This window comes from Parasteatoda tepidariorum, chromosome 8 (assembly GCF_982258835.1).
Source record: "Parasteatoda tepidariorum strain Cologne lab strain chromosome 8, Ptep-v5.0, whole genome shotgun sequence".
NCBI classification, from domain to species: domain Eukaryota; kingdom Metazoa; phylum Arthropoda; class Arachnida; order Araneae; family Theridiidae; genus Parasteatoda; species Parasteatoda tepidariorum.
Genome location: NC_141762.1, coordinates 1,431,369 through 1,459,171, shown reverse-complemented (window position 1 = coordinate 1,459,171; position 27,803 = coordinate 1,431,369). Strand labels below are relative to the sequence as shown.

The 27,803-nt window shown below is 29.3% G+C and overlaps 1 protein-coding gene across 1 annotated transcript in view; it reads right to left on the bottom strand.

Annotated features, from left to right (window-relative positions):
* LOC107440814 (uncharacterized) overlaps positions 1-27,803 on the bottom strand; it is a 688,492-nt gene that overhangs the window by 123,264 nt on the left and 537,425 nt on the right. The window lies entirely within an intron of this gene.

The window sequence follows — 27,803 nt, the reverse complement described above, 5'->3', positions numbered from 1 at the left end:
ACTGCCGCTACAGATAGGGAGGTTTTTAAGTGCCGCCAATCTACACTTAAAATTTTTACGACAAATCATAAAATAAAACACTTTATTTAAAATCAAAGTAGTCAATCGGATTTTGGTGGAAAATGGGCCGATATAGAGTTTAACATAGATTCAAAACAATCTCTATTTTCTTTAACCTGATGCTGTCGCCATATGAACTGTAATAAATAAGATTCCAAATGAAAGAACATTTCCAAAAGGTACGTTTATCAAGATAAAGTTTCACGTCATGGGAATTGGTAAATGTTTGTTTTTTTGGTAAAATATTTCGCTCCTGAAAAAATAAAATTGCATCTTGTTCTGTTTTTGGCAAATCCCAAAGACGCATTTTCGTAGCACTAAAAAATGGCGTCAAAAATCAGTAAACAACAAGGCAACAAGGAATTCAAAAGATGATATCCAGGATTATTTTATGATAATTTCTTATAGAATGGTTTTCTACGCCCGATTATGAATTAAAAAAAAACAAAAAGCATGAGCAAGTTTTTTATTTTAATGTGAGTAATTTTTAGAATTGTTTTTTGTTGTTGTTTGTTTCGTAAGCATTCTTTATTTTACGTTTTTTAGGTTCTAAATAATGATTTTTATTGAAACTTAAAATTTTTTAATAAAAATTGTTATCAAAAAACTTGTTTTACAAAATTAAATTATATAAAATTATGGGCTTGTGTATACCTTTTGCTTATTTTAATGCTTGAAGTAATATCATTCTTTAAACTACGGAATGTAAAGTTTAAATGGGCCTTTCATGTTATATCATTAAATTTAGTAAAACTATTTCTCTGGCATTAGGTTGTACCTCTAATAAGAAGATACATATTTTTTTTTATGTTTATTTACAAATATTTTTCCTACGTGTTTTAGATGTTCCTTCTCTCTCTAAAAAAAAAGAGAGATACCATTTTGTTTTCGTTTGCATAAGAAAGAATATCAGGCATTTTTCTTTTTTAAATTTAATAAGCCACAATAAAGAAGGAACGTTACAATGCTACACGTTACATTAAAGACGTCTCTAGAGTAACTGAATGACTGTTATGGAAATCGTAGGTATTCGTCTCATACAACAACGCCCCCTATAGTTCGTGGCGATCGCGAATAGCATCAGTCATATTTGCTAGTTTATACCTCTAATCAAAAAAATTGTTTAATGCTCGTTCTTTATTACTTATCTATTTTTTATTCGTTATGTTGGGCTATCTGAATGATCAACGTGATCGTAGCGGCATAGGCAGACAACGTTACCAAATTTGTATTTCTAAAGTGATATGAAACCACAAGTTTATTTTTTTCATAGTTACATTATTAAAACGTGCTACTATGAAACTAAATAATTTAAAATCTACAGTAATTGAAATAAAAAAAAGTTATGAACTGAAAAGCAAAATGAGTGGGAAAATGTTAATTATTCGTTGTGGAGACACGCAACATTATTATTGGAGCTAATCATAATTAAATTTAGTAATGAATATTAATAGAAGTAAAATATTAAGATATGTGCTAAATGTACAAAACTATGGAGAAATGCCGCTAATTTGTTTATGAGAGCGTGGCAATTCGACAAGCTGTTATTAACGTCAATGATGTTTAATAAATTTTGGTAATATGTACTAATTGAAATAAAAAAAAATAAGCTATGTACTATAAAGCAAAATCAATGGAGAAAAATGTACTTATTTGTAATGGAAAACCGTAAAATGTCACCATACTGTTGTTGATAGCAATGATACTTAATTTCGTTGTATACACTAATGGAATTATGGAAATTGCTGCAGTTTTCATAAATATCAATTATACTCTTATATAGGTACAAAGTATTTTGTGATTAAATTGGGTGCCTATTACAGCTGTATCAATACTGCACAATTTTATGATAGATACTGAGGAAATAGGTTTTTACGGTCCCTTGAACGTAGGACAGGAGAAAATAGCTTGATTGTAGTAAATTTTAAATTGCCTGGAGCAACAACATTTTCCCGTGTGGGTATTTATGGGAATGAGATTGCTGATCGGCTTGCCAAGGAAGGGAGGAGTGAAATTGCTACTCTTCCCCCCTTCCTCTAAACTGTCTGAGGTTCACTACCTGAAGTTAGCTAGGGTAAATTCAGCGTGGAAGCACCCACCAGATCATGATTGGTATGCCGCCAAATGCCCCGGATTATCCCTGCAGTGCACTTGTCCTAGATTTGCCTCAAACAGCTTTGTCAAGATTTAGGACCGGGCATATAAAGTGTCTGACCTTCAGAGCGAAAGAAAAGACTTATGCTTATTGTCATTGCACGGCCATAGCTTCTCCATCTCATCTTTTGGATTGCATTGGTGCCTCTCTGAGGCAACTGATGAGTGATGGAGAGACTGTCGAGAGACTTGCTGATGCGACATAATCTTCCGGACTTGGTCTAGGGCTCTAGACCAAGGGGATAAGCAGCAACAACAGTAACAGCATTTTGTCAGATGATACCGAGTACAGTTAATATTTATTTAGATGGGATGAAAGATTGAGTACGTGTTTTGTTTGATCGAATTAAGTAAAGCCACCAAGAAGGACAAAAAAAAAAAAAAAAAAAACACAATAAATAAAAACATCAGAATTATTTTAGCTTTATTATTTGCGTCAGTTTTAGTCTTGTGCATGATTTTGTAGTGTTGTTCAATGATTCTTTTTTTTTCCTCACCCCATACAAAGAATATTCATATAGTGATAAATAAATGCATTAATTGGTATTACAAAAAAAAAAGGATTTTAACTATTATTTTAATAAAAAAAATAGATGGTGTTGGAAACCTCTGGTTTTCTGCGTTCTGCTTAAAACACGAGATTTCAAAATAATAGTAACAAATTTCATCAACAGATGGTTCTGCTGTCTGGATCATAAAACAATGTGTTTGGTTGCATGTCAAAGTATTGCAATTGAAATATTTACATGGATGTCCATTAATTTTGTCCCCAGACTTCATAACATTGTTCTTTTTATGGTTATTTGTTTTCATAGTTTTAACAGGGAGGACAAAGAACAGGGAAATGAGAGAGAACAGGGAAAAGTCAGAGAATTTTATTAATCTGGAAAAATCAAGGAAAGGTCAGAGAATTTAATGCATGAAGCCAGGAAAATGAATAAAGTTATGTTGGAGGTACCTAAAAATTTGATATGTTCTCACAGAAAAAAAAAAATCAGTTTTGTCATAACTTTTCTTTTTTTGTTTATTTTTAACGCTAATGGCGCTTTAACGTGTTTTCTAATAAATGTTTCGCTGAAGAATAAGGCAGATTTAAAAAATTAAAAAAGTGATTTATCTGAAAAATTCAAGAAAAAGTTAAAGAACTTTTTTCCTAGTATTTGTGGTCTCCCAGTTTTTAGTTCTTCTCATTTAAAAACGCCATCTGTTGAAGAACTTTGTAATTCATTTTGACAATTGAGCTAATACATTTTCTAGTTTCTTATGCAACTATAAGATAATTAGTATCTTTTCATGGTATCCATAAAACTAATAAAAATACGATACATATATTTTTAAATATTCAGCAGCATCATACAGATACCACAAAATATCTGTTATTTTCTTTGTTATTATGAATGTTGTAAAATAATTTTAAAAAATTTGATCTCTTTCCAGTTATATTCAAATATAGTTCCCGACGTCAAGAGTTTTTGTTCAAACTTCTATTCTCAATATTTCTGTTCTATGAATAAATTATGATAATGATACGAGATTACGAAATCGAATGTTTCTTAAGAAGCAGATTTTCTCATTTTGTGCTTGGGGCTTTTTGCAGCACATACATTTATTTTTCGAGTTTTAGTAAGATATAGTAGCAATTCAAAAAGTCAACTTGGAAAGTATTGATGCGGCAGCTTTTTAAAAAGGCTCAGCATTCAAAAATTCGATCAAAATATTTATTTATACGTATCGCTCTGTACATAAAAGCCTAATAACTCTATTGAACCGATATATTATTCATACAACAGTTTGCAAAGACGCCGGGAAAAGGTTCTAAAGCCATCGCGTTCCTTTGTTCACGTAAAAACTAAAAAAAACTTTTTTTTTTTAAATTTTTCAGAAATTTTTTTACTATTAACTTTTGAATGGTTCAACCAATGGATTTTATTGAAATTTGATACAACATTTCAGATGACTCTACAATTCTTATACGGAGTTGAGTGATACGTAAACTCTTTTATTGCACATTTCGTTGAAAATATTAACACATAATAGTAACAGGGTTAAATGATATAAAAATTGCAAAATACATCTGAAAAATGTTCATGATGCAATAATTTTAATCCAAACTTAGTTTTCTTAAAGATTAACTTAAAGTTTTTCACTGAATTTGAAACAATTAAAATTTCATTTTTTATTTATCTTTCTGAAGTTTTATCTAATGTAACTTGAGAGAGAGCTTTAATTCAATTTTTTGGAACACACTCGTTTCTACAGGCAGCAGGGACAGCTCAGAGGGTAGAGCACTCGCTTACTAAGGAACCGACACTGGTTCGAATCATATGCCACACCCACAATAGAACAGACAAAAATATTCTCAGAAATAGACGGATTTAGTAGAGTTCAGCGTTCCCTTGTCATCGTCCTAGTCGTAGAAGGTTTCCGTGGGTTTCTTGTCTGTGTGACACAAACGAGGGTTAAATTCACTGACAGAAATTTTGTATTTAGGTTAGTTTGCCTCTAGGATTTCTCCTGTCTAGGATCCTGTTCCTAAAAGGATTTCTCCTGTTTAAAATTACAAAGCTAAGGATTGATATTTTCGCAATTCCAAATTAATTTCTATTACGAATCTTAAAACTATTTCAGAGCTCAAAGGATAGAGTAACAAGAGAAAATGATATAAAAAAATCACCTATGAGAGTCTTTACTACTTTATTTAATTGTTTTACTTTTTTCCAATTCTGCAATCAAATTAGAATATTTCTCAAAACAACATTTCACGAATCTCACTATTTATTTTGTACCGCTACATTTAGAAACTACCCTATAAAGTACGCTCTTATTAATAACTAGGTAAAAAATTCACAAATAATTCCTTAGAGGGAAAAATCCATTTTCCAAGCAGAACTTCATCGAAGAAAGTGAGGTGCACTTTAATCCCAGGCGGGGGGTTGTACGTAAAATGGCCCGTAAAAGGGCAGATTCACTCCGAAGTTAATCCGCTTATATTTCCATTTAGGGAAGACAGGAAGTCCGCCTAACTATACCCGTGATTGAAATTCATGGCCCTACTTGGCAATGGCATCCACTGCATTAAGAGATGAGGGAATGTCTCATAGAATCTCTAACTTCACTTAAGTTAAAACTATACCTTTAGTTATATGAGTTTACATACGTTATGGTTGATAATAGTTGTTGAAGTACTCGCATGCAGTTTTATAAAAACAGACAGTGGAATTTATGAAATAAAGATGTTAAAAACTTATTGGAGAGATATTGCGAATGATTGATTTTAATATGGCTGCTGCTTTCATGAAGTATTCCCCCTCAAAGTTTAATACCAATACTTTTTGTTTAAATTAATATATTTTAAAGACTGATTTATTCTTTTCGTATTGAAAAATTATATCTTTATGAAGGGTGTTGCTATAAAGGTTATCCTTTTTTATATTTCTAGAATCTTGGTCAAAAAAGAAGTAAAAAAATATGCACGTTAAGATTTGCAAATAGTTATTGATGGGAGAAAAGCTATTGATCTAGCGAATCACTATTGAAAAAGGCAGGACAGAAAACATGTTTGATTGCCGATAGAAACACTTCGAAGTCACAGCAGGTAATAAATTGGTTTTAGTATTTTTCATTTAAGGTAAAATTAGATCTTCAGTTATGAGTATTTTAATAATACGAGTTTTTCAAAATGCAATGTCTCAGGAACTATTCGACAGATTTCGCTCAGATTTTGTATTTCGTCAAGTAAATTGTATGACTAAAAAATTGCATACCTTACAATTCGAAATTTTTCCTTCTATTGTTAAATAAAATAAAAGAAAATTAATAAAATCTACTAAAAGCTATTTTTTGTATAGGATTATCTACGAAGAAATGAATTTTATAATTAAGTGGCGATATGCAGGAAGTAAATTAAACATTAAGTGGTTCAAACTTTGGATCGTTCTCACACCATATTCTTGGGACCATATTTCCCAGATTGCTGCTCCTATATTTTAGGGGTCAGAAAACCATCGAAAAAAAAGTGTGTATATTCAGAGAAAGTATGTTTTTATGTCTGATTTCGTAACTAAAAATATCGTCTACACAAATTATTTAGTATATTTGGAGTCACCCCCTTGAAACATTAAGATTGAGAGCTAAAATTCTAAGATCCCATCATTAGATCAAAAGTTATTTAGGGTGGTACGTTTTTTATTTCGCGCACTGTACGTTAGGGATTGATAATATGTATAGTTCGCCCATAGAGTTTAAGGATATAAACAACATCTTCAAACCAATAAACAGTTTTGTTGGGTGCTCGATTTATGAAATTAAAAAAGGACAAAATTATTAGACAGATGAAAATGCTAATAATTTTTTTTATATGAGTACGGCAAAATGAAAATTTTCTCTTAAAAATTACCACGGTTATTTATTATTTTTTTAAACATTATTTAGTACAATATTTTTCAAGCATTACTGTATTTTTATCGTTTTTATAGATGTTGTCTATATAAAGGGTATAATAAGTATAAATTTAGAATTCTCGCAAAATTTGAAGTGAAGAATGCACCCACAATTTGAGTCACAAGATGATATTTAAGCGAGAAAAGCATTTTAACGAAATCTGACAAATCACTGCTGAGGAAGGCAGGAAGGAAACATCAAAAAATGTCTGACTGCTAGAGAAAACAGGGAGAAGTTGAAAAGCGGTAGATGGAAACACCTCCAAGTTTCAGAAGACATTCAAATCAGTTAAGACGTCCTCATCTCGCCTTTCTTTTTAATGATTTGATAGATTTCTCAAAATTGTGATAGCTTATTTCGCGCTAACATATTGATTTGTAACTTCTAATGTGTATACTTTTTTTGGAAAACTGAATAGATTCTAAAATTGAATATTAATTGCAGCGATTATTAAACATTCTGTTAAAAAGGGGGGAGTTGTAAGCAATGTAGGATAATTCTTTACAAAATTAATTTTTACTATTCAATTCTTAAAGGTACAAAAAAGCTTGTCTTAGAATAATATTTTGAAATATTTTAACGTATTTAAAAAAATAGAAGTTTGAAAATAAATACTTATTTAATTTGAGAATTCTATCTGAACTTCGATTCACAAGCTAGCTCCTACAACACCACCTCAGAATCTTAATTTTACTTCTTTTATTGCGTTTAAAGGAATATTAATAATAGAGAGATTTTGCAAAGGGTTTGTCTTAAGTCAACCGCAACGTTGATCCATTTTCTACTTCTTAACCTATTTTCGAACAAAAAGAGTGCAAATTATTTATTAATTTAAAAATGAATTTTGATAATTATCTATTATTTTTTAATATTTTGCATAATTAATGGTCGAAAATTTTTGAATTATAAGGTACAAACTACTCTATACTATTATTTTTAAAATTGAATAACTCAGAAACTATTCTAACAAAAAGTTGATTTGTGTCTGATTTCATCAACAAATGAACAACAATGAATGAATTTATTTAAGGTGATGGCCTCAACCTATTCAGATTGAATAGTTTGAGGAATTTTAAACAATTTTTTGGTTATTCACTTTTTATTTTGTCCACTGTATTCCGTTAAAAGGTTGAAATAAATGAAACAAAAAAAAATCTACCTGATTTAGACCTCACTGAATATTTAATATTAGGACCATTTGTTACTTTTTACCATCGATAACTCTCAAGAACGTTTGATACAATCTTAAGCCAGAAAAAGGATATTTTTTTTTTTTACAATCATTTTTTGAGACCTTGCAGTTTCATAAATATGGATAGGGTTCTTTGGTGGTGATATTGGAAAGAAATCCTTAAGAATGTTTCAATAAAACATGAAAGAAAGATTAAGAAGAAAAATAAACTAAGTAACATATAAAAAGTTCCCACAAATAAAATTCTGGAAAAATACGTTGCGATGTTATAAAGATTATATATATATATATATATACAGTGAAACCTCCTGTTATGGACACTCCTGCAAAACGGACGCCTCTCAATACGGACATATTTTTAATTCCCTGGGAATCTTCTATGAAGAAACCATTACGTACATTCTCCGCAAAGCGGAGACTCCCGTAACCGGACGCGGACAGTCATTTTGATCCTGTAACGTTGTTTTTTATCTCTACAAAACGGACACTACTTTTTCTAAATAAATTGCAAGATAAAAAAATGCAACTTTTCACCCTTTTTAAAGCATGTGAATAAAACTTTTTGCCTTATCCATAACTAAAAATATTGTTAAGCTATTTCACCACCGAAAAATTAATCTTTCTCCTGTCACCTTGCCTTATCTTTGTAAAGAAAGCAGAGAAAATGGTACTGCACTCCTGAAATAATTCTGACATCGACATCTTTTGATCTTTTCATCTGGACCACACAGGTTATGAGTTATGAAATGACTTCTCTCAATGCTTCTTCCCCATTGAAAATTTCTTTAATTTTCTTATCAATTTGAAGACTGTATTTAGCACAACTGGGGTAAAAAAAAAAGAGAACAGAAGTATAATCTTTGAGGTGCTTATATAAATGAAACATTTATTCAGACACTTGTGATCAATTGTGAATAATCATCTCCATAGGTCCTCATGACTTACAGGTATGCATTACTTTTTCTGTGAATCATGAGAGGTTTATTTTCCAAGAAGGTATTAACCATGTTCCCTATCAAATGATAAGTAGGTGTAAGGGGATGTGAACCTAATAATTGAAACGGACTGAGGACAGTACGCTCCTATTTGGTATCATATGTCTAACTTGAGTATCTATGCTAATAGGAAAATTATATTTATTTATCTGTAGCTACATCCAGAATTATGTATCAAACTTCTTTATATATTCTTTTTTATCTTTCTTATTGTTTAAATAAATATTCTTGTAGATATTTACAGTATCCTTGTAGATATTATTTAATTATTTCTACATCTTTGAGAATATTCTAAAAACAATTTACGGTGTTGAATTTCGTTATTAGGGTACCCTTCCCGTAAACGGACAACTCTCATATACGGACAAATTTTTTGGTCCCATGAATGTCCGCTTAATGGAGGTTTCACTGTATATATATATATATATATATATATATATATATATATATATATATATATATATATATATATATATATATATATATATATATATATATATATATATATATATATATATATATATATATATATATATATGTAATAACAGGGCTCCAACCCTGTTATCAGTGTTGTATTTAGCTTGAAATAATTGCAGTCATAAGCCATCAGACGTTCTAAACAGGTTTATTCAAAGGTAGGCTGGTATTGCTAACAATTCACGTCCCCACTCCTGCAAAGGAGGGGGAGTGGACAAGACTCCGGACAATCCCGGAACAGCTTATCGGGATCATATCAAGATGAAAAGGACACGCAAAACTATGCGTTCTTACGTTTTATACCAACATAGATTTGAAGTAAAAAGGCACATTCGTACATTCCTTGTAACCTTACGCATTAAGGAAAATCATTTCTGCTTCCTTATATGGAATTGAAAAAGGGAACGATTCTAAAAATAACTCTTCCCTTGAAATATAAATCTATTTATATTTCAATGGTATGTTTTCAGCCTTGAATTCCCAAAATAGAATCTCTCTACGCTTATTCTTTAACAAAGACATTTTATGAAAACGAAAGAGTTTTAGTTCTTTTATTAATACAAAAGTATTTAATTCTTGTATTATATATATATATATATATATATATATATATATATATATATATATATATATATATATATATATATATATATATATCTTTTATTTTCCGGAATTTTTTTTCTTTTTTCTTCTTCCGGTTTTTGTTATTTTTATTATTATTATTATTTTTATTTCCCTCCCCTTTTTTCATTGGTCTGTAATTTTTCCTTGTTTCCATTAAAAATGCTTTGTATCAAAATTCTATAAAAATAATAAGAAATACGATTTGTTAAAGTTTTAAACATTTTTTTGTTTACGTTTTATTTAGACATTTTGACCAGTTATCAAATTTAATGAATAAAAAACGTCAAACATATTACTTGTGAAGTAAAATAATCATTATATCTACATACAACGTGTATGTTATGTAATATATGTAAAATATGTTAAATGAAATATGTAAAATAAGTTCAATGGAATATGTAAATGATGTATGTAAAATATGTTAAATGAAAACAGAAGGCTTCATACAGGGCAGATGAAAATTTGTAACTCACTTCAACACTAGTCATAATATATAAAATAATCATGAAAATTAAATTATGCACTTTGCAAGAGTCAGAATAACACATAAAACAGTCGCGGTGGCTCAGGGAATAGATCGCTCATCTCCCAATAAGGTTATCAAGATGGAATCTCGGAGATAGCTAGTCGATTTAAAATTTTGCTCCCGGCTAGCAACGACTGCTGAACTGATGTAAGAAGTATCCTCAGTGGTATACGTATCATGGGTTAGAAGCGGTTTCAGAGGTTTTCCTCTTCGTGCAAAGCAAATGACGGTAAATTCTATAAAAAAAAATCTTTCACAGAGGTTTGATCCATGTTTTCTAGATTAGGTTCAAAATTATAAAGCTATGGAGATGGACATAGTAAGCATAAAAATAGGTGAGGAGTTCAAAGCTAGTTATAAAATAAATAAATTCAAAAATTATACACGAAATTTTAATTTCTGCATTAAAAAATAAACAACAACGCACGAAAATTATTAAAAGGTTGACAGGTATATTAAGAAAAACTTATATAAACAAAATAAAAAGTAATATCTCATAAAAAAACATATAAAAAACTTCGCATTGTTGCAGCGGCGTGTACAGTGTGTAAAATAAAGAAAAAATACCCAGCGTAAATTTTGATTTTAATGAACGAAATTTTACTTGCTAGACGTAACAACATTAATCGTTCGAGAGGGAGACCTTTAGATATACATATTAAGCTAGACGATAAACTAAATAAGACTCAAAAGGTACTATTTTTAGATAAATATTCTTTTTTTTTTTCCACGATAAATTCGGTTTTCTTACCTTCAAATTGAGGGTAAGGAAAAAGGAGCAAGAAGCTGGAAAACATGATCCCAATACTTACGTCAGATAAGCGATTGAAAGTTGAACTCCCTTCACGTGAATATTATTTTATGAGGAATTCGAGATTTTTTTGAAACTATTTAAAACAAATTAATTTTTCAAATTTTTGATATTACTAAAAAATATTATGCCTCAATAGTTTTTGGTTTACTTTGAATATGTCAAGTTTTATATTTTAATTTGCCGTAAGCATCTTTGGCTATTACTGATTTAAGAATTTTAAAACAATTCTCAAAATTACGTCTTTTTTTGTTTTATCTCTGAAGTCAAGCATCACTGGCTGAGATCAGTAGGCTGGTTGGTGAACACTTTGATCAGTCTGCGAATGGACTGAGGGGGCGTGGTATCGATCCTCCCCCCCCTGTTTACCCGTGCTAGACTAGTATAAGTGCTAGACTTCGCGCGCAAGTCGTTGGGCTACCGAAGCGGGGAATACATGCCATTTGCAGAGGATCAAAATTCTGATGGCATATCTTCGTCATTCTCAGGTATCCGTCGCCAATAGCCCATTGTGCAGTTCTACAGAGACGTTAGTTTAAAAATTGGAAAAGAAATGGGAGGAAAAAGTCCTCCAAGTCTAAAGGAACTGAAAGGGGTATATATTAAAAAGGTATGGAAGTTCTTTTTTGTGTTGTAATTAAGGGAGAAAGATATTTTTTCACATTCAAAAGGGAATTATTTTTTAAAATGATAAAAAAAAAAATCTTTTAAAAAAATTTTAAAGAGAAAAAGAAAATTATGAAGCAAATTATGAAGATAATCTCTTTCAACTGTTCTTAAGTTTGTGTTAGCTCATTTTAATCCCGGTAAAGGTATTATTTTGCAGCAATTAAAAGTTACTCTGGTTACTGTGAACAGGTTACAGGCTTTTGAATATTTAATGAAAACAGAAAGCAATGAAAACACCATAAATCAACTCTTTTAAGTCTTTTCCCGAGCTTAGAAATAATTTTCCTTTTTTCAGAGAAATGCCCGAAGTTTTTTATAATTTGAGTATCAACGCTGGACAAAGTATCTCGCTTAACGACAGTAAAAGTTCCAACAAAAACATAGAATATTGAACTCATTTTATTCAAACGATAAGCAGCGCAGGTTAAAAAATTGAGATGACCAGAGGAACAAAATAGGTTATCCATTGAAAGAAAGGACCTTAATATAGCAGATGGAATATTTTATTTATATCCAAACATTTATTTGCTTTCCTTTGGGAAGAAAAGAAAATGTTTTTATTTCTACTTTCCTGAAGATATTTGATACAATCTCACTAACATAGTAGATACACTTCAGTTCCGAGACTGACAGGTAGAACTCATTTCATTTTGTTTTGCTTGTGTGAGTAACGAAAGAAAGAAAGAAATAACCGATTTCTTCTTTCATATTTTCGTTTCCTCACCCTAGTCTCTTATGGTAATGGAAATCGCTACTTCAGAAGAAAATGATCTCACAGAAAAGAACAAAAATAAGCAAAGGAAGAAATAATGTAACTGTACGATGTAAACTGTTTCATAACGAGGCGTCAACATCAGCTCTATTCATTTTTAAGTAAAAAATTTAATTTCTTCTTCTAGTCTTTTTCTAATTTGTTTCTGAGAATAATTATCCTTTTAAGCTTTTATTGTATTTTAACTTTTTTTGCGTTCGAATAAAATTCCATGAACAAAATAAATATTCAACCAGACATTTGCAATTTTTTTCTTCATTTTTTTAAAATAATTTATAACAGAATTTGAATTAAAGAAGTTATTCTGGCGCTTTTTTCTTCATTTGCTTTTTTATTATTTTTTATTTATTTTAAGAAAAAAATAAAGAACTAGGAGATTACGCTCACTTACCCTTCGTGGTGGTCTTTCATACACCCTTGTTATTCTTTCCTTTAAAAAAGCGGCCTTTTTTTTCAATTTTTCCCTTTATAAAGTATTTCATTATTATAATTTTACATAAGAACATTTTGTTAATATGTTCAGTGTAATAAAATGAATGATTAAAACCAACTGAACTGGGAAAAAACGATTTAAACTTAAATAGTTAAAAAAATAAATGAAACAGGTCGTGTGAATAAATGCTCGATGTGAAACAATAATTCTATAACAGTTCAAACTGGAATGAATCTCTCTTGAGACAATTTTATTTTTAAAACATATCGATATGAATGTTATCTGTTAGTCTCGTATGTTTTTATTCATTTTGTTTGTTATCAAGTAAAGCGCGAGCTTGTAAAATGAAAATCTCTAGAAAAACTTTTTTTTTGGCAACATTGAAATAATAATCATTATTTAAAGCGAAAAAAATATCTAAAAAGCACTTAAATTTGGAACAACTTTTTGTACTTAATTGGAATTCCGAAAAAAAAGTAAGTGTATAATTGCCGGCACGTCGAATTTTAACTCAGTAGCTGCATTTCGGCGGGCAATAAAAAAAAACCCGATAGGTTTTTTTTCCTACAGGTTTAATAATGGATACTTCTTTCATTTATAATTTAATCTTAATTTTTATTTAATTACATTGAACTTTCCCAGTACATTTTTCAATACATTTTCGTAATTTTTAAAAGAAAGCGAGAAAAAAATCTCAAAAAAGCACCAAAAGTAGCAATAAATAGAGATTTCGAAAAAATAAAAATGTGTGTTCATAAACAAACATGGCCTTTTCATCGAGGCAAATTTCTAATATGTAGTTGCAATATTGCCGGCCCGTGTGGTATTTTTCTACAAGTTTAACAGTTAATAATTTTTGAACTCTATAAAGATAGTTATTATTTTTAATTCATCTTACACTCTGTGCATTTTTTCAGCACTTTGTAATTTCAAGTTTTAAAGTTTTGTCTCAGCGAAACAAAATATTGAGTTAAATTGAAGACACAGACCTTGTAATTTTTTAATATAGAGTGTCAAGTGTTCTTTTTAGCACACATTATATTTACAGTTCAATAATTTCATGCCAATTCATCGGGGTTGGTGAGCGTCCCTTAGTTATCAAAAGTTTCTTAAGTACAGAAAAAAAAAGAAAAAAAATAGGGGGAAGGTACAAATTAAAAATTTAATCTAGAATCGAAGATGGTGAAGGCCTCTTAAGGCTCATTATTTCAGAATGAATAAAGATGACGTTAATCTATTTTTCAAATAAGGCCTTCGTTTAAAACTCAGGTATAGAATTAAGTATGCAATTTAAATCCTGTCAAATTGGAAAATACGACATTTAACTAACATCAACTGTTAAGTTAATTATTTCTGTATAATTCATTCAAGGTAGCTAATCCGAAACTTCGGAGCGCTAAATACATGAATAATCATCAACTTTGAAAAATGAACGATGTTTATTGGCTGAGGATTCATTCGCATTTTATTTTCTATTGGGATCGTTAACATGAATTCTAATTTACTTGTTTTTAAGGCAGTACATAGGACAAAATTGACCTATTTTTGTTTAAAGAGTAAATATGTTAATTGGAATATTTCGAAAGTCTCTCAAAGGATAAGTTCAACATTTTGTTCGAATCATTGTAACGGGAAAATGATTTCTTAAGAAAAGTTAGTTCCACGACGGTAAATCAAAAACGAGAAATTGAATTCATGATAAATCAAACACAGAGTGATTCAGAAGTTAAGAAAAAGCTTTATTGCAAAGAACAAATGTAGACTACGCATAATTGTCTAGAAAATTAATTTAACTTTCTTACTTTCTATAGTTAACTTTCTATAGTTAAGACATTTTAATGACTGAAATCTATACTAATAAAAGGTGTAGTTTGTGTGTACGTGCCTCTTATCTTATAAATCCAGAACTTTTAGTGACTAATATCAATAATAATAAAATGAATAGTTTGCGCATGCGTGCTCCTGCAAATCCAAAACTATTTCTGAGTTACTGAAATTTGGATAGCGGCAGCAAGAAACAATTTCAGTTCCAATTCTGAAAAACATTTAACGATTTCAATTGGTTTGTTCGGAAGAGGTGTTTGAAAGAGTTAGCATTAGCCATTGTTAAATTGAACTATAGACTATTCTGTTTCTTTTCCCCTCCAATTTTTTACAAGATAATATCAGTGATGCTTAATAGCTTACAGCTATATGTTTAACCAAAAATAGAATGCATTGCACGTTCTTCAACAATAATTTAATTTTTTATTCATTATGTCAGGCACTCTCTCTCTCAAGCAAAATGAATATCTCTGAATTAAAGTTTTAAATTTGATTTAAAGTCAGAAGTTTATTTAGTTTAAGTCACTCTTTTAAAAACTGTTTCAATAAAACTAAATAATTTAAAATCAATTGTTAATGTAATTAAAAAAAAGTTACGAATGAAAGATCTGAAATTCATTGAGAAAAAATCAGAGGTGAAAGGAGAATAAGTTATGAAGCTCAGTTTTGCGTAGGATTTCGTAGTAGAGAGAAAAATACCGATTTAGTGTTTTTTTAATATATTTTTTTTAAACCTGAATGATATGGATATTATTCTATTCTTAATATTTTAATATACACATTTGTTTAGATAATACATATTTATATTAGTTCCTCTGTAACAATAGATTATGCTCTAAAGTCATAAATAAGTTTTGTACCAAAAGTCTGCCAAAAAAAAATGCACCAGAATAATGCAAATTAAATTGCCTGAAATTATAAAAAATAACATAAAAATAATATAAAAAATAATGTAATATGAAAAAAAATATAATACAAAAATAATACTTAAAGACATTTGATTTGAGTAAAGTGGTCAAATTCAAATTTAATGAATTAGATTGTAGGGTATGTCATGAAAAATAAATTTTTTCTTCAAATCAATAAAAAGTTGTCACTGTGATTACATATTCGCCAATGTTTTTTTTTTGTCAAATTGAAAAATATATAGGTTACATGCAATGTGTCAAAAATTTCTTTTTTAATTGGGTCAATAACTTCTGAACGAACAACATTTAGGTCAATACAACGTTTTTGTCTCTCTTAATCTACATGATTGACCACTTTATGAGAACGCCATTCCGCGAGGGATATATTTTTATTTTAAAAAAACTATTACCAGTATTTGAAACTTTATGGCTTACTCTAAGTTTGTTTGAACTCACTTTTTCTTTACTTTAAATTTTAAATTAGTTATTGAGATGAAAGAGAATTTGCTACGAAAAGTTTCCCTCACGATATGACGTCCTTTTAATGTTTAATAATAACTATATATATTTTAAATTTTCAGTTAAATTGGTTAGGCAATTAAGTAGGATAGGTTACGAATTTATTTAGATTCCAGGAGCTCTAAATGTTATAGTTTATACAAACATTTTTTTAAACTTTACATCCTAAATTTTATACTTTTGAGCTTCTAAACTAAAATTTGTTTTATATTCATGCTTTTTTGAGTTTAAAATACACGTTTTAAACACAAAAAATAAAACTTTAGGCTTCTTCCGGGATAAAAAATATTTTTAATTTTACTAAGATATTTTTGTTAAAATTCCAAAACTGACAACTTTTTAGCCACTAGAAATGTTGAGTTTTGAGAAAATAAATTTCTGCTATACACCCTATAAGATACCGATAAAGAACAAAAAAATTTTTTAAAAAGGAAATTAAAAAAAAAGCTTAACTTTGTATAAATACATTTTGCAACTGCAACAATGATTTATTGACTCCCTTCTTGATTAAAAATGATTTTATTTATAAATTTGATAATACGTGGATATATTATCAAACATATTCATACGTGCTTTATAAGCAAATAAGCTTGCTTATAAAATAAATTTAAAAAAAACAACAACTTCATTTCCTGTATTGTTTATTCTTCTTCTTTTAAATATTCAGTTATTAAGTTTTGATAGGAACAAGATTATTAAACTGCAGATTTAAGTCTGAATAGCTTAAAAACTGATCTGCAAAATAGATTGGGAGTTACTGGAAGTAATGGAAACTATTTATGATTCAATCTAGTAAGAGTTATATTAAAGTAAAAATTTGGTAATGCGGCTTAACAAGACGTGCGATATTGAGATTCTTATATGATTGAATAGATTTTCTACATAACATTATAATTCAACTTTCATTTAATATTTTTTAACTTGACAATATTTAGTTGATAGATATTAATATTCTTACACACTGTTTCATGCATCTGAGGAAGAAAAATAAAAATATGAATTCCTTATCTCGGGGCTTAGCTTTCAGCTTTCGAAGAACGAGTACTCGATTCTTAATGACTGTGGACTTAGCGGGTGCGGGTAAAATTCTGGTTGCTAAACCGTATTAAATGAAAATTGTCAATACATGATTTTTCCCACAGTTAATAGTTTGAATACCATCTTATTTTATGGTTGTTTGATTATCTTTTTTTAAATATGATTAAATATCAATTAAATAAATTGTAATTTAATAATTTTTTCCAATGAATTTGTAACAGGGCATGCTTGAATAGATTTTCTCATGACGCTATAATTCAGCTTTCAGGATAATATAATTTAAATTGAAGATTCTCATGTGATAATTCAGTTTATTATATGATACACTTTTCAAGGAAATATGGTGTAGTTTGGAAGTTCTTTTGTTATAAGATATTCTCACACGATTCAATAGAGTTTTTTCACATTTTGGGTGTAATTCAACTTTCAGAGATTTTACTTGTTTTGAATGATGCCGATTCGAAAAGTAATTTTACTGTGCATCGTGTATAGTTAACTGTTTTATGACCCATCTCTCTCTAAACCAAATATACTGAGAGTAAAATAGTTAATTCTTTCAAAGCGTTTTGCAAATCTACTTATAAAATTAGAACTAAGAACCTTATAAATCTAAATCTTATGTTAAAATATTTTCTATGTCTGAAAGTTACTTACGAAATACTTTCGATGTCATCATTTTCCATGTTCAATTGCATTTGAAACTTTGACTTAACCTTTACCAGTTACCAAGAACAATTGTTTTCAACAATAATTTGTGTAATACTATCATATTTTGTAAAACAGTTCGAATTTTATTTAAAATAAAATAAAACTCTTTCTGAAAAAGTTTTGTCTTATTTGAAAAAATAAAAAATAAGTTAGCAACTAACAAAACTGACTCTTAAGCCTAAATCTTTCCAATCAATTTAAGCAGCAGTTATTAAATAAATGTGTACCTTAACTTTATGTCTAACTCGAAGCTAATATCTTAAATAAAGTTAACTTGTACACTCTGCGACTTAGTTTTAAATCTGACAAAAAAAAAAAAATTCTTTTATAGATAGAGCTCTTTTAAAGTGAATTCTATAAGATTCTTTCTAGCATCTTATCTTCTGCGGTTAAAGTTAAGATGATCGAACAATATAATAGGATCTCAAGTAAGGAAGAGAAACAAGTCCAGACAAGAAAAGAAGTCAATTCATACTCAGCAAATGTGACCACTGGCACGCAACCAATTTCTTTAATCAGTTTAAGTGGCTTGTCAGTGCCGTGAATCTTCTTCGCCCAACCACCCACCCACCCACTCCAGCGGGGAAACAACGCAGAATTAGCGATCGTGACGTGTGTCGGAACTCTTGTAAATTGAGTAAGATAAATTCAATTGGTGGACCATGATCCTCGGGAAGATACATCGAATTAGAAACTATTTTATGGAGAATAGTTAAAAGTTCCAGATAGTGGTGGTCTGTTACGTGCCACTTCATGACTTCGAATCATAAAATAGACTTTAAGAGTATTATTTTGGCGCGGAAATTGCCACATTTTGCAGCTTATGCTCAATATTTCATTCATTGCGCTAAATTAACCACATTTATTGATTTAATCTAAAGTTGTTTATGAAGTTTAATTTTAGTCGCTGAACAACTATCGTTCTTGCAACAGTTTTCTCTCCGGTGGGTGTATATTAATTCTATCTGATAGAATGTGAGTGCATTTAAGTCTGCATACCGGATTGCGCGTATACCATAGGCACTATAAACACGACATTCGGCATGATGGTAAATGAGAACATTTATAAGGAAATTACGAAGTTCCATATTTTAATTATGATTTCCCCACCCTGATTTTTTCAATATTTCGACACTTTCAAACATATCGCGTTCATAGAATTTTAGTTTTTTTATTATTGTAAAGTTCAGTTTTTTTTCTCAAAACGAACTCTCCCATTTTTTCTTAACACGAGTTTTTCTGTTTTTTAAAAAAAATAATTTGATAAATCCACCTTTTCGTCATCTTTTTTTTAAATCCCGAAATTTTAAACGTGACATTCGTGAATCTACAGCAGTTATTAACTTCGAATTCAGATTAACACGTGCTGTAAACTTACCCCTTCCATTTAAGACCCAAAAAAGGAAAGAAAATAATTAGATGATTTTTATTTCATTTTTAAACGTATAGAAAATCAAAAATGCCTGATTCCCTCGGCAACCCTTTCTACCGTTGATGTCAGATTATCTCGGGGGACGCACATGCATTACTACCAAATCCACTTTTATGTGGCAGTATTAGGTTATCTTTTATAATATCAATGTTTTGCTAGCTTACAGCTCTATTAAACCAATTATGAGTTACATTGGCTTTAATTTATTAAGGAAGAAATTATTTTGTAATATAACAGATAGAAAATAACAATGAAAATAATAATGACAACCGAAGCTGAAGTCGCCAGGGGGTACCAGCCCCGGAAGTCATAAGAACACAAAACCTTCTCTATTGAGAGAGTACGACAAATGTCTAAAGTTTGCTCCCTGTGTACCCCAAAGGGTTTGCAAAAAGTCCAGGAAAGGAGAAAAAAAGAGAATACAAAAACAAAAGTAAAATACATAAACTAATTACAAAAGAAAACAATCTTCAAAAAGCCTACTTAAAAATATTCCTTTGTGAAACCAAAGCACACTGCATCTGAAAATCTTTAACCAAACTAAAATTCATGAACAAACTACGACCCCCCCATTTAATGCGCAGAAAGAAGACGCCAGCTTCGGTTGTCATCCCATTGTTTTCATTCTTTAAAATTTCTCTTTTGGCTTCAATTTTCTTATGGAATTTCTGCTGCATTGCACAACTTTCCTTTGGAATTGTAGTATCTTACTGCTTTATACGTGGTTTTTTATTTATCTTTTTATTATTGTAATATAACAGAGGGATTAACGTAGCCGACAACATATTCGAGAACACAACAACCAATAGTGGTCGTTGTTATTTGAGACAAATGACTGCTAGCAGAACAACACGATCATCAGTTGCATTGGAAATTTCTTCAGTGTAGCATGGTAACGTTTCATCTTTATTGTGGCCAATCAAATTTAAAAAAGAAAAATATTTGGTATTCTTCCTTATGCAAGCGAAAACAAAATGGAATCTATTTTTTTAGAGAAGGAACATCCCGAACACGGTGGAAAAATATTTATAAACAAACAGAAAAAATATATGTATCTTATCTTCTTATTAGAGTGAAAACCTAATGCCTGTGAAATCACTCTACTAAATTTAATGACCTAAAATGAAAGGTCTATTTAAACTTTACATTCCCTAGTTTTCTGAATCATAGAACTTCAAACATTAAAATATGCAAAAAGTATACACAGACACACAATGTTATGTCATTTAATTTTGCAAAACTTTTTTTTTTGTCAAAAATTTTTATCAAAAAATTTAAAGTTTCAATAAAAAAATCCTTATTTATAAATTAAAGAAAGTAGAATAAAGAAGGTTCGCGATAAGAAAAACGATCCTAAAATTCCTTATATTGAAATAAACAATTTCATATTGTTTTCTTTTTTTGGTCTTAAAGTCCTTAATCAGAAGTAGAAAATCATTCTGTAGAGAACTATCATAAAATTAGAAAAAAAATATTTACAAGTAAATTTTTTATTATAAAAATCTCAACAATTACTTGCCTTATAAATCCGGAGAATTCCAAAGTGAAATTCTCTTCGTTTGAAAATTTGGTCCTCAAATAATACGTACATAGATTATCCCTTCATTACTTTAAGATGGCATACCACACAATAAAATTTTATTATTGCAAGATCTCGATATGAATTTCAATATGCAACTTAAAAACAGAATAGCTGAATTCTAGTTGAAATTAATCATTCAAAATTAAAAAAAAATACTTTCCGAGGAAATGATAAAAATTTGTTAATAATCAACACTAATGATACTATTTCAAGCAATTCGGATGATTCTTCATTGTTGTTTTCCGAATAATAGAGATACAGAAATTTATACTATTCTGTAAAGAAGAAGAATATTCTATAACTATTACAGTTCTGCACGTTCTAAAACCACATTTATTCATTGGGAAGATGCAAGTAATATGGACTTAAATAACTTCCCTTTAATTTATAATGAATTGAAGACAAAAAATGTATTTTACCTTAATACACGCATTTTTAACAGTATGTGATCATGAAAGCGGAAGTTATCGATTGCAAGTTTGTTGATAATAGAAAGGAAAAAAATATTGAGAAATTGTTCTTCAAATGTTGGGCACGTTCTGTTTCCAAATGATTTACCAATATTCTGGGTCGTTTTTTCAAGTTCTTCTGCCTTTTCCTTAGGAAAACTTTGCTTTTTATTTGCCGCTGAAAAAAAGGCGTCTTACCCTACCAATGATTCTGATAGAACTAAATAAAACTTAATAAATAAAAGCCTGAAATAAACCCTCGAACTATAGGGCGTATTCAAGCGTTACGATTGCGAATACTTTAATCTTAGCTTATACCAGAAGCATATTTTTTATTAAAAATATAAAAAAAACACTATTTATACCGTTTTCCATAAATTTGAAAACAGTGGTCGCTGTAGCATCGAGAGCATTATTCTGAGATGAATTGACATGATTATGCCAAACATTGTTTTAAGTTGTTGTTCTTAAAGAAATAACTGGATATTTGCAACTCGTGAAGAAGTGAAGTGATTAAGCTTAACCATGTGATTTAAATCAGACTAAATTGGATATCTGTAATCGATAATGTGTCGAATATGATTGGCTTCTGAATCGACAAATGCCATGATTTACTTACGATGACGTCACTTGCAGGCATCCGATTCTCAAGCTTTCAAGAATGACAAATTTATATGGGTTTAGGGTTATAAAAATATAACAAATTTTTAAACGAAAATAACTTTTAAATAAAATATTAAAAAGATTTTTTTAAACTAAAGATTTTTTCTACCAACTTAAATTACTCTAAACACCATGAAAAGAAATAATTATATGATTTCTTGAACACGACACTTAAAAATTGCAATAAGATTTAAATAAAAATTTTAATAGAAGAAGAAATAATCGATGTTCTTCATTTCTTTGCAAGAAAAACTTTTAAAATGCGGCGAGATTACTGCTGTAAATCATAATGTTTAAAGCTATTATAGCTATTAGAAATATTCTTTATTTTAATTTCTCTTAAATATTTTATTCTTACTTTACTTTTGAGGTGCGATAATTTCTAGCTACTCAGTAATTTCAGGTCGCTTTTTTTTTATAAACGATTTCATACCACAAGTATTCATAATTCAATGCTTCTTTCTTTGAGTTTTAATGAATAAATTTAAATTGAATATTATTTGAAGTGAATTTTAAATATATTTTTTAAAGAAAATAACGAATACTGTGTTGTAGGTTCAATGGTGGCGAAAATAAATTGTTTAATAAATAGAGACCTATTCTTTGATCAAAATAATAACAACACATCGAATAAAGAGGTAACACATAAATTGAGAATTTTGAGTTTCCCTTGTTTTGTCATTTATCCCCAGGGAATTTGCACATTTAAGGCAAATTACGAGGTCTACGATATCCAGTAAAAATTCCTTTCTTCGTAGTAGATGATGATGATGATATCATCATTTACTAATGAGAAATAGGAAAGTACATTTTGATCTTTTTGGCTGAAAATTTGCTTCAGAGTCACAAAGAATAGGTAACGTGTTGCCACTAAATAATATACGAATCAAGGGTTAATTTGACAAAGATGTTTTTAGTGCGGAAACTTAAGAAATGGAACTATTGTATCAACTTTGTACATGTCCTAGTTTTAAAAGTCAAATGAGCCAAGTAACAGTTGGATACCTGCAAGCGACGTCACGAGTGAGCATTGAACCTGACTGGTTGCTTTAACGTGGCATTTGTTTATGATGCTATTAAGCAGTCAATCAGCCATGCGTGCTTACAGGTACATCTACACACAACCAGTTGATTTTAGAGGTCTTCTTCTTCTCGAGTTGCAGGTACCCAATTGGACAAGTGTGCACTTAAAATAATAAAGGTTTTTTTTTAAAGGAAGGCTATATTGCATCTTTTAAAGCACTATATATTTTTATCAGTATTCGAGATTTAAAATAATATAAAAAATGAAATTTTGCTATTAGAGATTCAAATTATTTTATTTTTTGATCCAATTACCCCAAACACAAAATAAAACTGCTTCATTAAAAAAAAGTGAAAGTTTTATTTCAAATGCGGCTTATAAAAACATAAAGTTTAAAGAATTTCTTAAAATTAACTATTCCATCAGTTAACGAATGGAACAAACAAAATATTTAATTTAACAACGATCTGCTTCAAAATTAACGAGAATATTACGAATGATTTACACATTTTTAAATATTAACGAACAATGCGAAAAAATTAAACTTAAATCCTAATTATCAGGAAATAAATTCTATGCAAACACTCCTTGTTTTAAAAACAAAATATATAATTAAAAAGGAGAAATCATTTAATTATTGTTGCAGGAGAAATTCTTTTCGTGAGCTTCAATTTTATAAAATAAACAAACAAAAGCAAAAAAGAAAACTTCTGTTTGAGGCAGCTGATCTGATAAAATAAATGAATTGTTTACTCAATTCCAAAAACAACAAAAACTAGAATAAAAGCAGAAAGTCGTTGGAAAAGATATCTCTAACGAGGTACATTAACGGAAAAAGAAATTGTTAAAGCTCAGAAGTTTCATAAATAAATAAAATCACTGAATACTTTATTTAAATGAATAAATATATTTCATTGCCATTTCAAACAAAGAAATGGATGCAATGAAATTATTTTAACTTCCCAACTCAACTTTTTGAAAAAGAATGTATTTATATTCTTGGCATTCATTTTTAATTATTAATTCAGATCTCGGAATTAAGTAATTTGCACAATAGATACCGTCCTATTCTGTAAAATATATTATTTTAAATGATATCAAAGCAGTCTTTAGAAATCAGGCAGTATTATCAGCTCGGAATAAAGTAAAAAATTCAACAATAAAAATACATTTATTAAGCAGAAATGGTGTCTAATAAATTGTTTCCAGTTAAAAAAATTAATATAGTACAAAAAAGAAATTTTTACAATAATTATTTCCGTTTTTATTATCTTGATTTTATGCAGAATTTCAAAATCTATATAACTCATAATAATTTATTGTCAATTTTATTTACGTTATCCTTATTTTCCTAAATAAATATGGAACTTATACCTAGATAAATACGAGTATGAACTATCTAGATGAATTATGTGCACTAATATTATTTTCAGTTTACTGATTATTCTGTTTACAGACAGAATTATCTAAAAAAATATTACTTGGAAAAATATTAATTTTAAAATTATTACTTTGCTTAAATTTAGTCAATTGGTAAAGTTTTTACTAAAATTTATTTTCAAGTCAATGTATTTTTTAGTAATTTTATACGTTAATTTTCTTTTTAAATAATTTTTCGTCTTCCATCAGGCCATAGCCATCCCAACTAGTGTCAATCTGTCTCGATCGGACACTAGGTTTCTTTTTTTATGGATTCCCATGGTTTTAAGATTTTTTTTCAAGAGAATATGGAGTTTAATTAATTAAAATATGTAAAAAAAATCTTTGCAACAACATTTCTATTTGAAAATTGACGTTTTATTTTTTAGCGTGAAACTAGTAAGTTTTGCCATGATTTCCAGCTCAACTATTAAAAAGTTTTACATTTGTTGATCACTTAATGAAAAATTTTGAAATCTTATGAAATTAATCATTGAGTTGAAAATGAAAATTCCGTAAATTGGGAATAACTATGTAAGGTTAAGTATTCCCAAATTTATTTTATAAATGGATAATTAAATATGATTTTTTTTGATTAGATATATAAATACACAATTTGTATTAAAAATATTTATTGATAAATACCTTTGGCATACTATGTAAGAATTGTTTCCACTATTATTTATACTTAACAGTATTAATGTGATTTATGGTATAATATACAATAATGTACAAATTTAAATACGATATTTCAAAAGTTCTTTATCTAATTATAAAATAAAGCTTTACTTTTCTCCTTTATGTAAAGCATTGGGAAAAAACTAGTTGTTTTAATTTCTTAAGAAGTTCATGAAATTTATTTTTGGTTCACTATTCGTTTTTATTTTCACTCATTTAAAAATGACTGGAAAATAGATTCAGATTGTAATTATAAGCAGTTGAGAATTTAATTTATTACTTGATGATTCTTAATTAAAAAGAGTTTCTTCCATTTGGAGTGAAAGAAACTTCCTATGCTACTATCAGTTTTACCTATGTTTTTTTTCCTGCGGTATTTTCTATTGTGGAAGAAACTTGCCATCCTTGGTTTAAAGCAGTGTTTCCCAAAGTATGGTACGGGAACAGTTTAGCTGGGGTACGCGTTTTTAGGCGAAATATCTTGCAACAAACGAAAATTTCCAAAAAATTTATTTACAAACAAAGTTAGTCATGAAAATTTACGATTACGTATTTTTCTATTGGCTATTTATTGCAGATTTAACAGTTAATAATTAGTGGTGTCAACAGCCTTTTGTGATTTTAAACTTTTGTGCAATTTTTTTTTTATCACAGCAAAAACAAAAACATTCTCACTGATGCAAATAAACGTATTAACAAAACTTAGCATCAAGAAAGAAACATAAGCATATTTTTAAAAAAATTCATTCATTTTTTATTAGTGGTACTCAGCGTTACAAAAAATTTAGAAAGGATACACAAAAGTTATAAGTTTGACAAATACTGGTTTAAAGTAACAATACGAGAGGTTTAGAAAACTTATTCTTCGATTTTATTTATTGCCTTATTCTGAGAATATGACATTATGAAGGAAAACACGTTTTTAAAAGTTCAATTTGTCCCACGGAATGAATCCACTTAGTTCCTTGCAGCCGAGTGCAGATTATAGTCGAGATATTATAGATAACATATTTCCCATCTCTTACGTTAGGTGAAATACTGATAGATAACTTATAAACTAATTCATATATCACTTAACAATTAATTAAGCCACATTCCTTGGTTTATTTGATGAAACACAACTTAACCTAATAACAATGCCCATTAACTACAGAAAAACCTAGTTATAATGTCCAGTTAAATGTCTTTTTTATAGTTTTGAAACTTTGTTAAATGTAAATGGTTGAAAAAACCATAAAGTTTCGTATGTAACCATACAAGTTGTAAATGGTTTTAAAACCGTATCAGTAAAATATGTTCCTTACCGTAAACTTTACAATTAATTGGATGGACAGGCTATTGTGTTTGTTGTTGATGTATGCCTGTTTAGGCAGAGGGGGGTGCGATTGTTCTTGTTTTCCAGTGGCGCCATTTATGGCCAAGAATTCGACTTCTGCCACACCATACGTCTCAAGCGTTTATAGGGCGGACCCATTCATACATCCATTCCTTCATCCACAGATCGTAATTTTGACCTGAATCAGAGAACGATCGATCTCCAATACCCCCAGAGGTATTGATTTGTTACGGGAACAAGGAGGACTTTTGCGACTCTATACATTTAACGTGCATCAGTCACTTTACTATATGGGGAGTCTTCGGCCGGTGGGGTTCGAACCCACGAACTCTCGGACATAGGCCCAGCGCCCTACCGACCAAGCTATCCCGGCCCGGCAGGCTACTTCACTGTAATTTTAGAATGAATATTCTGACTGATAAAGTGTATAATGGATGACCATACTTTAGCTAGTTATTCTATGAAGTAACTAATAGACCGTTAAAGTGAAAATTTATAAATTAACGGATCATATATATCTAAAATCTCTCGAATCTCTAATTTTATCCATATTGCGGATGATTAATAGATAAATAATAAGGATGATATAATTTAATATTGCTCATATCAATAACTACGCCTTAACATTTATTTAATTTATTTGTGACTTAAAGCAAGGGACGGAATGAAGCGTCACTGCAAAGCTGTTCGAAACTGTCTAAAAGCATCTAGAACCAGTTCAAAGAAATTTCGAGTACTGCATTTCATACTTTAACGATCAAGTAATCGTTATTCTATAGAATACTTAATTAAATCGTAGTATTCAATAATTTTAAATACTTTAACTGACTTGTCTAGTTATTTTATGAAATACCCAATTATGCTGTGAAATAACGGATTTCACTCTTTAACGGTGACATAAGCTTCGTGATATATTTATTGAAATGACCTTATCTTTGCAATCTTATTATGCAAGTACAGTGCCTTTTTTTTTCAAATATTCACTTATAAAGAAATGAAAGAAAAAGTTAAGCTTATATTATAAGAGAGAGTAATTGAGAGATCTCCGATCTGATTCAATTACTCCTTGG